Consider the following 14,464-nt stretch of genomic DNA (forward strand, 5'->3'; position numbering starts at 1 on the left):
TATTCTTCTTTCATTCTTCATTGAATTAACTACTGTTAATTTTTTCTGGTATTTTATGTGCATTACCCATTTATAAGTGTATGTGTATATATGTGTGTATATATAAGTGTATGTGTGTGTATGTGCGTGTATGAGTGTATGAATTTACACAAATGGAGTTATGCTATACATATTTGTCCACATTTTGCTTTTTACTTAACAATATACATCAAAACACCTTTTTGTGTCAGTATATATGGATAGACCTCAAACTTTTTAGCATTTTATGCATTCCATTAAAAGCTTATTTATCTATATAGTTCCATTTATCTACATATAAAGTTCCATTTATCTATACAGTATAGAATCTTTTCAAACTACCTGAAATTAAATTAATAATATTTACTTCCAAAGAATCAGCCAATAGGAGGTAGTAGAAGCATAGGAAATTTGAATTAGGAGAGACCGTTAGATATTTTTAAATAGCCTTTTCTGTACTTTTTTTTTTTTTTACTATGACCCACAGTACGAACACATTTTATATTAGAACCCAATGCACACATGTATACTTGAAACAAAGGTTTCCCAAAATGATAACCTTATTAAACATGATGGCAGTTTATAATTTTTTTATTTTGCTCTGTTCTATTTTATATTTTTGTTCTCAACCCACATAACTGATTTTAATACCGAGTAGTACATCTTGACTCACAGTAAAAAAATAAATAAATAAAAAGGGATCTAACTCTGCTCATCATTTTACAGGTTAAAAAAAAAAGTAATGGAAAAAGACCAAGAATAATTCTGATAATTAGATCATATACTAAGATTATTATGTACATTATACTCTGCCTTTTAAAGAGTTGTCTTATAAACTCTCCACCAGCTGTACAATAAAGTCGAATTTTCGTAGCTAGTTGATTCTTCATAATCTTGCCCCAACCTTGCTTTTCAGGCTCACAGAGAGCCTCTTTTCTCATACTGTCTTCCTCTCACTCCCAGTGTCCCCTCTAACCTAATCGCATTGCTAATTTTGTAATTTTCCAAACACGTCTTTGTTCGTGTTACACATATTTGCATAGACCGAAATGCCCTTCCCATTCATTCCTTGGTAAAATGCCTTCAGATGTAATTTAAATATCAATTTATCTGAGCAGTTTTTCTCTCTTTTATTTAGCTTCCCTAAATAAAAGTAGTAACTCCCTGCTCCATGCTCCCACTTATTTATACTTATCTATACTTGGACTTACTTATACTTAGTTTTAATTCTTACCACATTGCATTCAGCTGTTTATAGGTACATCTATTTTACAAAGGCAAGAAACCCATTTGTATTTACCCAATATCTACCACAGCTTTCAGAATGTAGCAAGAACGCCATATTTTTTCATTGTTGTTAAATGAATGATCATTTCTATCCATCTTTACTGGGACAATTTGTCCTTGCCCTGATCAAGAAAATTTTAAATGGCTCGGCTGCAATTCACCTTTGCCTACCAGTAGGGGGTAGCAGCTACACAATTTAAAAGTTCTGGACTGGAGACTGTCCTAGAAATCAAGCTAATTTTCTCGTATGTGTGATTTTTCCAAGTGTATGTGATTTAACCAAGTTCAACAAAAGCACTTTTGTTAGAAATGACAGAGGCTTCATCCAACTCAAATTTTGATTACTTTTAGACATATTTTAAACATGAAAATAAAAGTCAGAGTTTCTTGACTCTTTTCCACCAGTAACATATTTCTCAGCTCTTTATTCTTTGTGCGCATACAAAAAGCAGTTTATCACAGGATTTTCAATTCCGTTTTACCTTTGCTCAGGGTACTGTTATCTATCATGAAATGGTACTTGTTAAAGTATAACTTTCCCAAATCCTAGGATTGCTACAAATGCACTGATAACAATTGTAATGAGCATTCAATCATAGTTTACAAATCTTCCTAACTTAGAATGGACCTTCGTGACCTTGTAGTTGAAATCTTGCACTTTACATACGACAGACTTGAATCCCAGACTTGTTAAGTCATTTGTCCAGACACATTTGGTGATGCAGTCAGAATTGAAAACTCATGCCTCCTGATTTACAAATCAACATTCTCTTCACCACACCATACTATTTAATACAGGAAGCACTTAAGATACTGGTTCAAGGAAAAAAAAAGATATTGGTTCAAAAATAGTACACTCATGTAGTTTTGTATGCACATCTATTCTTTTCATTTGATATAAACCATAAAGATAAGTTCGCAAGTACATAAAATACATGGGATATGTATTGCAAAATTTTTGTGATTAGAAAATGGAAATAATCTAAACACCCATCCATTTAGAATTGATCAATTCCATAAATAAATAAATTACGGTACATCTATCGATAAAGTATATGCACCTATTAAAAATTGAGGTTGACCTATATGCTCAGATATGAAAAGGTGAACTAAATAAGTGGAAAACTGCATGTATAAAAAAAAGTGTAATATTAGGTCATTTGTATAAAAAACTAAATATAAGGGATGCCTGGCTGGCTCAGTTAGTAGAGCATACGACTCTTGACTCTCGACCTTGGGGTCCTAAGTTCAAGCCCTACATTGGGTCTAGCACTTCCTTAAAAAAATGATAATAAAATAAATAAGTAAAGAACTATAAAATATTTAGACTTGCTAGGCACAAAATATTTATGGAACTACAGCCAAGACACTTAATACAGGCTATTATATCTGGTAAATGGAAAGTAAAGAAAGGGAAACTCTTTTCCATTTTATATTCTTCCTTTTTTAATTTATTTTATTTAAAAAATTTTTTTAATGTTTATTTTTTTTTAACGTTTATTTATTTTTTGAGACAGAGAGAGACAGAGCATGAACGGGGGAGGGGCAGAGAGAGAGGGAGACACAGATCGGAAGCAGGCTCCAGGCTCTGAGCCATCAGCCCAGAGCCCGATGCGGGGCTTGAACTCATGGACCGCGAGATCCTGACCTGAGCTGAAGTCAGGCGCTTAACCGACTGAGCCACCCAGGTGCCCCTAAATATTTATTTATTTTTGAGAGAGAGAGAGAAACAGTGAGAGCAGAGGAGGAACAGAGAGAGAAGGAGACAGAATCCAAAGCAGGCTCCAGGCTCTGAGCTGTCAGCACAGAGCCCAATGTGAGGCTCAAACCCACAAACTATGAGATGGTGACCTGAGCTGAAGTCGGATGCTTAACCAGCTGAGCCACCCAGGGGCCCCTCATTTTACTCCCTTCCTTATGTTACTCTTGTAATAACTAACTTGTAATAGTAAGTCAAGAACTATTCATATAAAATTTCAAAGCATGAAAATAAAGCTACATATTGCTGATGAAGTCATGTATATGTAATAAAAGTATAAAAGCAAATTGGGGGGAAGTGGTTATCTCTGGGAAAAGAGAGAGATAAAAGATTTGGGGAAGGAGTATGTATCTTTTAAAAATATCTGAAGTAGGGGCACCTAGGTGACTCAATCAGTTGGGCATCTGACCCTTGATTTCAGCTCAGGTCATAATCTCACAGGTCATGAAATTGAGCCCCTCATCAGGCTCTGTGTTAAATGTGAAGTCTGCCTGGGATTCTCTCTCTCTCTCTCTCTCTCTCTCTGTCCTCCCTTGCTCATGCTCCTTCTCTCTCTCTCTCTCAAAATAAATAAAAGTAAATAAACATTTTTTAATAATAAAAATATATATATATCTGAAATAAATATTAAAACCTTAATAAAGCTGCATAGTCACAACTTGATAAAGCTGATACTGATCCTATTTTTTATGTCCTTATACATCTGTTTTAAATATGTGATTATAATAAAATAGAGAATGGGAGTCCAAGAGTTAAAAAATTTTTAATTAAGTAATGAAGAAATGACGTGGTAAATTACTGAGTGCTATAAGTGAGCTGTTGAATTATATGTATAATTTAAAGTGAGTATGTGAAATATTCAAACACACATACACATATACTTCACATACACTTCCAGGTATGTAGAAAAACTTTGAAAAGGGTATATTTAAAGTTTATTTATTTTGAGAAAGACAGAGAGAGAGAGAGTGCTAGCGGAGTATGGGCAGAGAGAGAGAGGGAGGGAAAGAATCCAAAGCAGGTTCTGTGCTGTCAGCACAAAGCCCGATGTGGGGCTTGAACTCACACACTGTGAAACCATGACCTGAGCTGAAATCAAGAGTCGGATGTTTAGCCGGATGAGCCACCCGGGCGCCCCTGAAAAAGGGTATATTTAATAGCAATAACTTCTTGGGAAATGGACTTGGGAAGTGGAGAATGTAGAGAAAGAATTTTCACTTTCACTTTCAACATGTCTGCATTCGATTTTTTGCAATGAGCACATATTAGTTGCATAATTCAAAAATGAGCATTGTTAAAAGTTAGAAACACTGTACTGGTTTTACAATGATCTCGTGATGTTTTAGTTAAATAGTAAATAAAACCAGTCATTCACCTAAATCTACCTCCTCCTACTCCTTGCTTCCCAATGTGGTGCAGTAGCTACTGGGTCAAGTTAAACGGGCCCAGTTTGTGAATTTGACAGTCTCTAAATCTGAAAGGTAACGAATTCTAACTTTGTCCAATTGATTTACTCCGTATCCCCCACACAGAAGACATGCCTGGCACACGGTGTGTTCCATCAACATCTACAGTTAGAATGGGAGTGACCTAGAGGCTTAAGGGGGGGAAGAAGACTGAGCAAGTCCTAGAACTACAGAGTTTAAGATCCAAGCCACCCTAGCATTTGTAGAGAAAGCTCTACCAGGTCCTACAACCGTGAAAAATAAAGGCTATGTCTCACTTGAAGTTCCAGATGAGAACTCTTGAGTTAGGATTCTTTTTTCTGACTTAAGAAAAATGCCTGTTTCTTCCTAGGTGTCCAAGCCTTAACGGCTGCAGAAGGTGGAAAATGATTTGGCTCTACGGAGGTTTGTAGCAATAACTCATCCTTTGAGAATCTTCATTCCATCTCAAGGACATGAGGCATGTGGCAGGTGTGGGATGGAATTAGGAGAAGGACCCGACACAACAGCTCAAGATGTCTGATTTTCCTCCCAACTCTGTTATCTTATACTGCACTACCAAATGCAAGTCCAACAGAAGCAATTTCTAGTCCCTCCTATAGCTACTAGAGTCTGTAGATGCTTTTTTTTTTTTTTTTAACATTTATTTTTGAGAGAGAGAGAGAGAGAGAAAGCATGAACAGGGGAGAGGCAAAGGGGGGTGGGCAGAGGATCTGAAGCGGGTCTGTGCTGGCAGCAGAGAGCCCGGTGCAGGGCTTGAACTCACGAACTGTGAGATCATGACCTGAGCAGAAGTCAGACGCTCAACCAACTGAGCCACCCAGGCGCCATTTTCTAAGGAAACAGTTGATCTCCAGAGAACTCTCCTTATTTAATGAAGAGTTTGGGGTGACATTTCTCACAACCCAGAGAGTCAAACATTTTTAAAATCGGTCCACATCCAATGTTGGCAAGGATATGGGGCAATGGAACTGGTGGGAGTTTGGCGATATCTAGTAAAGTTGAACGTGCTCCTACCAGGAGTTCTCCACTGAAGCAGAACAAGCCCTGCATATGTCCCCCACGTGCAAACATACAACCAGGGGCTGGAGGTTGTTAGGAAAATTGCACAAAATATTATCGCGGCATTGTTTACCATTTGTGACAGCAAGGCATTGGAAATAAATGTCCATCACTGGAACAAATCAACTGGGGTATATTCCTACAATAGGGTAACGTTAAACAGTGACCATGAGTGAACTGCTCACCACGTGCACCAAAAGGGATAGATCACAAAAACATAATGTTGACTGGGGAGAAAAGTGAGTTAACAAAAGAAACAACAAGATTGTCCATTTGGACAATATTCAAAAACAAACAAACCTAAAATCGTATGGTTTTGGCAAATACGTTTAGGCGGCAAAGCCATTTTCAAAATGAAGGGAAATGCTGAATACGAAACTCCCAACTGTGGATAGTGGGGAGGAGGAAGGGAGGAGGACGATCAGGATGTACACAGAGGCTGCTTGAGTGATACTGGCCAGCATTCTGCTTTTAAAACTGGATGATAAGCTCATAGTAGTCATGTCATTATTGTTTAAAACGTACATGTTCATTACAGACTCTTTCAAATGGGTTATATACCTCCCGGTAACATTTAAACAGTGATATAGGAAGCAAGCAAGTGGTCAGTTATTGATTTCAACAACAAATAATCAGTAGAACAAGAATAATGATATTGAGGGGCGCCTGGGTGGCTCAGTCAGTTGAGCGTCCGACTTCGGCTCAGGTCATGATCTCACACTCCATGAGTTCGAGCCCCACGTCGGGCTCTGTGCTGGCAGCTCGGAGCCTGGAGCCTGCTTCTGGTTCTGTGTCTCCCCCTCTCTCTGCCCCTCCCCTGCTCATGCTCTGTCTCTGTCTCAAAAATAAATAAAAACATTAAAAAAATTAAAAAAAATAAAAAGAATAATGATATTGATCATCTGACTCTTGGTTTCAGCTCAGGTCGTGATTTCTGAGTTCGTGGGCTCAAGCCCCAGCATCGGGCTCTGTGCTATTAGGGAGGAACCTACTCGGGAGTCTTTCTCTCTCTGCCCCTCCCCCACTCTCTCCAAATAAATCAATAAATAAACAAAATTAAAAAAAAAAAAAACAATAATATTACCTGGCATTTATATAGCACCTTTAAAATTACAAAATGCTTTCACATACACTATTTCATTTATTTCTCACAACAGTGTTGGCTGCTAGATAGTATTAACCCAATTTTCATCAAAAATATGCTGAGATAGGGGCGTCTACATGGCTCAGTCGGTTAAGCGTCCGACTTAGGCTCAGGTCATGATTTCACAGTTCCTGAGTTCAAGCCCGGCATGGGGCTCCATGCTGACAGCTCAGAGCCTGGAACCTGGTTTGGATTCTGTCTCTCTCTCTTTCTCTCTCTCTCTGCCCCTCTCCTTCTCACACTCTGTCTCTGTCTCTCTCAAAAATAAATAAGCATTTAAAAAATTGTTATTTTAAATATGCTGAGATACAGAAAGACCTATTGAGTTGCTCATTTAATAGTTAAGTGTCAGGAAAAGAAAACCTTAAATTTCTGATACCAACGCAACAGTTGCCTATAATTTATATGTTTACATGTATTATTAGTAATACTGTGTCTCTGGTTGAATTATAGTAATGAGTGACATTTATTGAGTACTGAGTACTATTCTGCGTGCTTATGTGCTTTCTATCATTATTCCTCGCAACAGACAGGTACTATGATTATCCTGCCTGTTTTATAGGTGAAGAAACTGGTACAATGTGATTAAGTAACTTGTCCACAGTCACAACTGGCAAACAGATCTAAATGTCTCCTAGCTCGGGTCCTTTTTTTTTTTTTTTTTAAAGGTTTAATTCTTTTTTTTTTTAATTAATTAATTTTTTAAAATTATTTCAGGGAGAGAGTGAGCAGGGGAAAAGGGCAGAGGGAGAGAGAGAGAGAGAGAGAGAGAGAGAGAGTCAGAGTCTTAAGCCGTCTCCACGCCTGACATGGGACTTGATCTCAAGACGTTGGGATCATGACCTGAGCCAAAATCAAGAGTCGGACACTCATCTGATTGAGTCACCCAGGTGCCCTCAAGTGCAGGTGCTTAACCAGCATGCAACTCTGCCTCCGTAATTTTTTCTTCTCCCTCCAACCTCCCCATTCAGTTGGTGGGCTGAATATGCAAGACTTTTAGCAGTTATGGTAGATCCTCATTATTCACGAATTCCATGTTTGTGAATTTGCCTATTTGCTTAAATTTATTTGTAACCCCAAGATTAATATTCACCAAACTTCCCACAGTCACTCTCAGACAGACCCAGAGTGGCAAAAGACTCACCAGAGGGGCGCCTGCCTGGGTGGCTTAGTCGGTTGGGCCTCCGACTTTGGCTCAAGTCATGGATCCAAGGTCCATGAGTTCGAGCCCCGTGTCAGACTCTGTGCCGATGGCTCAGAGCCTGGAGCCTGCTTAGGATTCTGTGTCTCCCTCTCTCTCTCTGCCCCTACCCCACTTGCACTCTGTCTCTCTCTCTCAAAAATAAATAAACACTAAAAAAAAAAAAAAAGACTCACCTGAAATGCACATATACAGCTGAGATTGAACAAGATAGTGCCATGCCTTCCTGTTTCGCTTTTCATATTGCACACAAATGCCCCTCGCAGTCTATGTAGTGCTAAGACTTTTGCATGTTTCATGCTTTTTCTTGGAAGTTTTCCTGTTTAAAATAGCCCCCCCCAGGCATAGTGCAGAAGCTGTGCTATGTTTCTAAGTGCAAGAAGCCCGTGATGTGTCTTACAAAGAAAATACATGTGTTAGGTAAATTTCATTCAAGCATGAGTTATAATGCTACCGGTAGAGAAGTCAGTGTTAATAAACAAAGAACATACACTGAGGCTCATGGGTGGCTCAGTCAGTTAAGCATCGGACTCTTGATTTCAGCTTATGTCATGATTTTACATGCATTGACAGCACAGAGCCTGCGTGGGATTTTTCTCTCTCCCTCTCTCTCTCTTGCTCTCTCTCTCTCTCTCAAAATAAATAAATACACATTTAAAAAAATTTTTTTAAAAACACGATGTACGCCGAATAAGATGTCTTTCAACAGAAACACATATAAAACAAGTTTATGCAGTTGGCCCTTGAACAACACAGGTTTGAACTGGGCAGTTCTACTTGTACATGGCTTTTAAAAAAAATAATAATAAATACAGGACAGTACTATAAATTTATTTTCTCTTTCGTATGATTATCTTTTTTTTTAATTTTTTTTAACGTTTATTTATTTTTGAGACAGAGAGCATGAACGGGGGAGGGGCAGAGAGAGAGGGAGACACAGAATCGGAAGCAGGCTCCAGGCTCTGAGCCGTCAGCCCAGAGCCCGACGTGGGGCTCGAACTCACGGACCGCGAGATCATGACCTAAGCTGAAGTCGGACGCTTAACCGACTGAGCCACCCAGGCGCCCCTCGTATGATTATCTTAATAACGTGTTATTTTCTGGGGCGCCTGGGTGGCTCAGTCGGTTAAACGGCCGACTTCAGCTCAGGTCACGATCTCGCGGCCCGTGAGTTCGAGCCCCGCGTCCGGCTCTGTGCTGACAGCTCAGAGCCTGGAGCCTGTTTCAGATTCTGTGTCTCCCTCTCTCTGACCCTCCCCTGTTCATGCTCTGTCTCTCCCTGTCTCAAAAATAAATAAACGTTAAAAAAAAAATTAAAAAAAAAAAAACGTGTTATTTTCTCTTGCTTACTTCATTGTAAGAATACACCATATAATACCTATACAAAATGTGTGTTAGTCTACTGCTAATTCGCAAGGCTTCTGGTCAATGGTAGACTATTAGTAGGTAAGTCTAGAGAGAGTCAAAAGTTATATATGGATTTCTGACTGTGTGAGGGGTCGGCACCCCTAACCTCCATGCTATTCAACGATCAACTGTATAGGGATCTGTTGACCAAAATACTGTGACCAGATGACAGAATGTAAATCTGCATGCATTTCCCCAAGCAGCAATCGTTCTGTCTGCTAATTCAGTGTTCTTGGCCACTCAATACAGCATAAATTACCACTAATACCAAAAGAATAGGGCATTCACGAGGGAACATGGTGGCCAAGAGGAGGGGGTCTGGAGACCAGCTGTCTGGTTCTAGTTCTGCCATTTACACAGTAGTGTGAACGTGGGTAACTCCTCAGCCTCTTTGCAACTCAGTGTCCTTTTTGACAGTGAGATACTAGTATTAGGATCTTTCGCATCACTGGGGAGTGCTGGTGCTTAGCACAGTGTTGGTAGATGTGTTCTCAGTGTGTAAGGTCTTACTATTATCGATACCGATCTACGTTTGAGATAAGAATTCTCATGTTTGTTTAGGTAAAGATAAGCATTGACGCATTTATTTTCAGTAGATCAGTAGTTCTGCTGCTTCACAGCAGAGAACATAATAACTAAAGGGGAGTTACCATTCTGACATTATTTTTTCCTTAATAGCGGGCAAAAGTGGTGAGTACATAAGGAGCACTGTATCTGAAATGGCTATGTGTGATACTGTGATTTATAATAAGAAATATATATCCTGATCTCTGCCCCCAGTTCCTTACACAGAGCTGCTAAAACCCTTGTAAATTCCTAAGTGGGAAGAGCATTGGGAGCGTTTGTTCTAGGAGTGCTTGGGTGGCTCAGGCAGTTAAGCCTCCGACTTCAGCTCAGGGCATGATTTCGGAGCTCGTGGGTTCGAGCCCTGCATCGGGCTCTGTGCTGACAGCACGGAGCCTGGAGCCTGCTTCGGATTCTGTGTCTCCCTCTCTCTCTCTGCCCCTCCCCTGCTCACACTCTGTCTCTAGCTCTCAAAAATAAATAAACTATATTAAAAAAAAAAAAAAAAAAAAAGGGCATTTGTTCTGTATGTTTGGTCTTTGAACCTGATTCCTGAACAGGGGTCCTGAAATTCTTGTAATCTCTTGGGTGATAGAGGTGTCTTGGGTTCTTATGAGGCAGCTCTGGGTGGGCTCCCGGATAGCTCCTGGATGAGGGCTCCGGAAAGACTGAGCCATGGTTAGAAGCTTGAAATGTTCAGCCCCATCCCCCATTTTCTCGAGAAGGTAAAAGAGTGGGAGAAGGCATTAATAATTGATCTTGCCTAGGTGAGGAAGACTCCATAAAAATCCGCAAAGTATGAGGTTCAAAGAGTTACCAGGGTGGTGAACACATCCACACTGGGAGGGCTCTAGTAAGTAATGGAATCCAAGGGGGAGAAGGTCATGGGAACATCCGACTCGTAACCAAGAGAGACAGAAGTTGTGGGTAACCTGGGGACCTACTACTTGGGATTGGCACCCGAAGCGAAGCGCAGTCTTGCGGGACTCAGTCCTTGATCTGCGGGATGCGATACTATCCAGGTAGACAGCTGGAGTTAAACTGACACCGGCTGGCCTCACAGAATGTTTTGGTTGTGGGAAGAAAAATAAAACCCACAAGTGTGGTGGCCAGACGTGTCAGAAGTGAAATGTCGGCTGTATGAAAATAAAGGAGACACGCAAAAGATGGAGAATTGGGTTTTTTCCCTCTACGGAGGGGAACGCTGGGTGGTTTCCCAACTCAGTAGCGCCACCTTCTGTCCCCTGCATCCTAGTGAAAACGAAATGGGGAAGAAAAGAGAAAGAAGAAAGGAAATGGAGAAGACATTTTCTAAGTAATGCACAAATAGGATAACTAACCCACAAAATCCACCAAAATTTACTCACAAAATTGTGTAGAGACCTGTGTACCCCACAAGGGTCCTGAGTCCTGTCCCCACCAGAAAAAGTCCCTATGGTTTCTCATCAGATTAGATAAGCACAAACGGAAAGGCTTGCCCCCATGTCCACTTTCAGTTCATGGAATTAAAGTCACAGAGGGTGTTCGTGAAAAATGCAGCTGCACTCAGTTTACTTCCCTTTCAATCTCCCTTCCTTGGCTCTCCTCGGTACATACTATAATAGAAAATTAATAACCAATAGGGCTGCCTGGCTGGCTCAGTAAGAAAAACATGAGACTCTTGATCTTGGGGTGGTGAGTTTGAACCTCATGTTGGGTGTAGAGATTACTTAAGTAAATAAAACTTAAAAAAAAAGAAAATTAATAACCGGTAAATCAATAAAATATTTAATTTTCTTTAAGTCACTCAGATTTGAATGACTTACCATGTCAAATCTGGCTGACTTCTTTCAAGATCCATGACTATGTGCATCAAATATTTGTTATATCGATGCGATAAACTGGTTTTTTGTTTTGTTTTGTTTACTTGTCAACTGAATTGTTTTCATTTCTGGGTGACTTTGTTCTTCAAATTGTATTCCTACTTGGTTTTATTATAACTATGTGCATAATTTGTCAGTTATACTAGAGGAAGAAGAGAGTACATCTAATCTACATCCTTAAGGGCCAAAGGTTAGGGTTTGATTTGGCAGAAAGGACATGACTTAACAATCAGAAAAGAACATTCTGTAAATTATTTGTTACACGTCCAAGATGGGAGAATGGCTGTGATATAATAGACAATTAGAAGCCATGTGATTTTTTTTTGGCATAATAATCGCTAACATTTATTGAGAGCTTATGTGCGTGTATTAATTTATTCCTAACAATCCTACAGAGTACAGGGAATATTCCCCCAATGGGTCATTGCGCAGCCAGTAAAGTACAGACCGTTGTAGGTACTTCAAACAGGGTATTTGATATAAGGACTTGGTTACAAAAGTGTCGGAAGGAGTAGAGGAATCAAAAGGGAGGAAATGATGTAACCGCAGGAGACGAAATTCCCTAGAATTGGAAGAGAAACACGGAGAAGGGTGTTACAAGAATGGGCAAGTGTGCACTTGTCTTTGAGGCTGAGGGCTCTTGGTGCTGCTTAGCAGGAATGTAGGAACTGACAGGCCTGAGACTGCTGCAAGAACCAATAATCCCGCTAGAGCCCACGGCTGCCAGCAGCTGCCACAGCCAGCCTCCCACCTCTCATCTCCATTGCCGGAATCACCAGAGTTGTCTCCTGCTAGGGCGGCCACAATCTAAATGATTCCACTTCTAATCTCTTTCTGTGTGTGTATGTTACATATATATATATATATATATATATATATATATATATATATAGTTTTAGTATGTATTCTATTGTGCAATTTTTGTCCTTTGCAATATTGGGCGCCTGGTTGCCTTAGCTCGTGGGGCACGCAGCTCTTGACCTCTGCGTCATGAGTTCAAGGCCCACATCGGGCTTAGAGATTACTTAATAAATAAATACGTAAATAAATAAATAATAAAATAGACTCGCAGTCATTGCGAACAAACTAAGTTCCAGAATTAAATCTGATTCCCTTCACTTTTCACCGTCCATTAGCACACGAGCATGCCCCTCCGGCAGAGCCTATCCAGAACTCCACCCGAGAGAAGGTCTACAGAATGTGGTTCCCAGGCTTCCAACAGAGAGATCATAAGGAAGGATGGGAATGGGCTTAAGTCTCGATAGATAAAACCTGACACAATCTCTGTTTTGCAGGTGAGGAAATGAAATCACAGAGTTTAAATCACTTCTGTACAGTCACATAATTAAGTGGCAGAGGTGGGATTCAAACTGTTTTCATCAAAGTCCTTAAGGACAGAAACTTTGCTGTATTTTGATTTTTAATTCTCTCAGACAAAACAGGCTAGAGATTCTATGACTCCAAAACGTTCAATTTGGCCAGGTGAGTAGAGGTTGCCATCACCGAAGACGTAGAATTATCAGCAGCTCATAGAAGGTTTTAATACGACTGACTTTGAAATATACATTCAAAACTTCATTCTTTCTAAAGAATGCATCTAATCTCTGCTTACATGTTTATAATCAGATATGTAAAAGAAACAAAACAGAAGATCACCGCATAAATCTCCCCAAATTTTCCACATTATACCACAAGAACCATGTGGTAAGGGACAGACATGTTATAAGAAGGGACAGACATCATCCAAAAACAGGAGTACTATTTACAAGATGTTTTCAGTAATTTTCTTCCTGATCCGAAAATCTAAGGAATACAACTCGAAGTTCTCTAATTGGTTTTAATTGCTTTATAATCTTTAGAAAGGCAGGAGTCAAGGGGCACCTAGATGGCTCAGTCGGTTAAGCATCCGACTCTTGATTTCTGCTCAGGTCGTGATCTCACAGTTCGCAGGTTTGAGCCCCACATCAGGTTCTGCACTGACAGTGTGGAGCCTGCTTGGGATTCTCTCTCTGCCCTTCCCCTGCTCGCGTGTGTACACACGAACTCTCGCTCTCTTTCAAAGATAACAAATAAATATTTAAAAAATTAAAAGTCAACATCCTTTTCAACCATTCCTTCCTTCATTCACTGGTGCCCCAAACATATGTTATACCAAGCACGTAGCAGGTACTGGAGATAGAAACAAAGTCATGGTCTAGTAGGGAAGTAAGACAGACAAATTATTTTTTTTCTACACTACTGGCACCTATAACATTTCTACCCATCTTTAAAGTTCAGCTCAAGTGCTACCTTTTTCAGGGCATCATCTTTCTCTTTGCTTCAAGAAGAATTAGCCTTTCTCTCTTCCATGTTTACAGGGCAAATTGGGAATCTCCTAGCAGCCCTTAGTATGTAATAATTCCATAACTGTCTCATTGCTTCTGTATCACCTAGTGCAAAAGCATAGTGTCTATAGTAGGAACAGGGTAGTGTTTGATACTGAACTTAATGATAAAGACCTCACCTTTTGCAAATGGAAAAAAAACTCTCACCACTGTTGGTGGGAGTGTAAATTGATGGAATCTCTTTAATGGGAAATTATATATCTTTCAAAAATGTAAATGCACAAACTCAGCTTTAACAATTATAACTCTGGTAACCTATTCTACAGAAATATTCATAGATGTGTAAAATAAAAGAGTATTCGTTGGAGCATTGTTTATAACCGCTTTAAAA

This window comes from Panthera tigris, chromosome B4 (genome assembly GCF_018350195.1).
Source record: "Panthera tigris isolate Pti1 chromosome B4, P.tigris_Pti1_mat1.1, whole genome shotgun sequence".
NCBI lineage: Eukaryota > Metazoa > Chordata > Mammalia > Carnivora > Felidae > Panthera > Panthera tigris.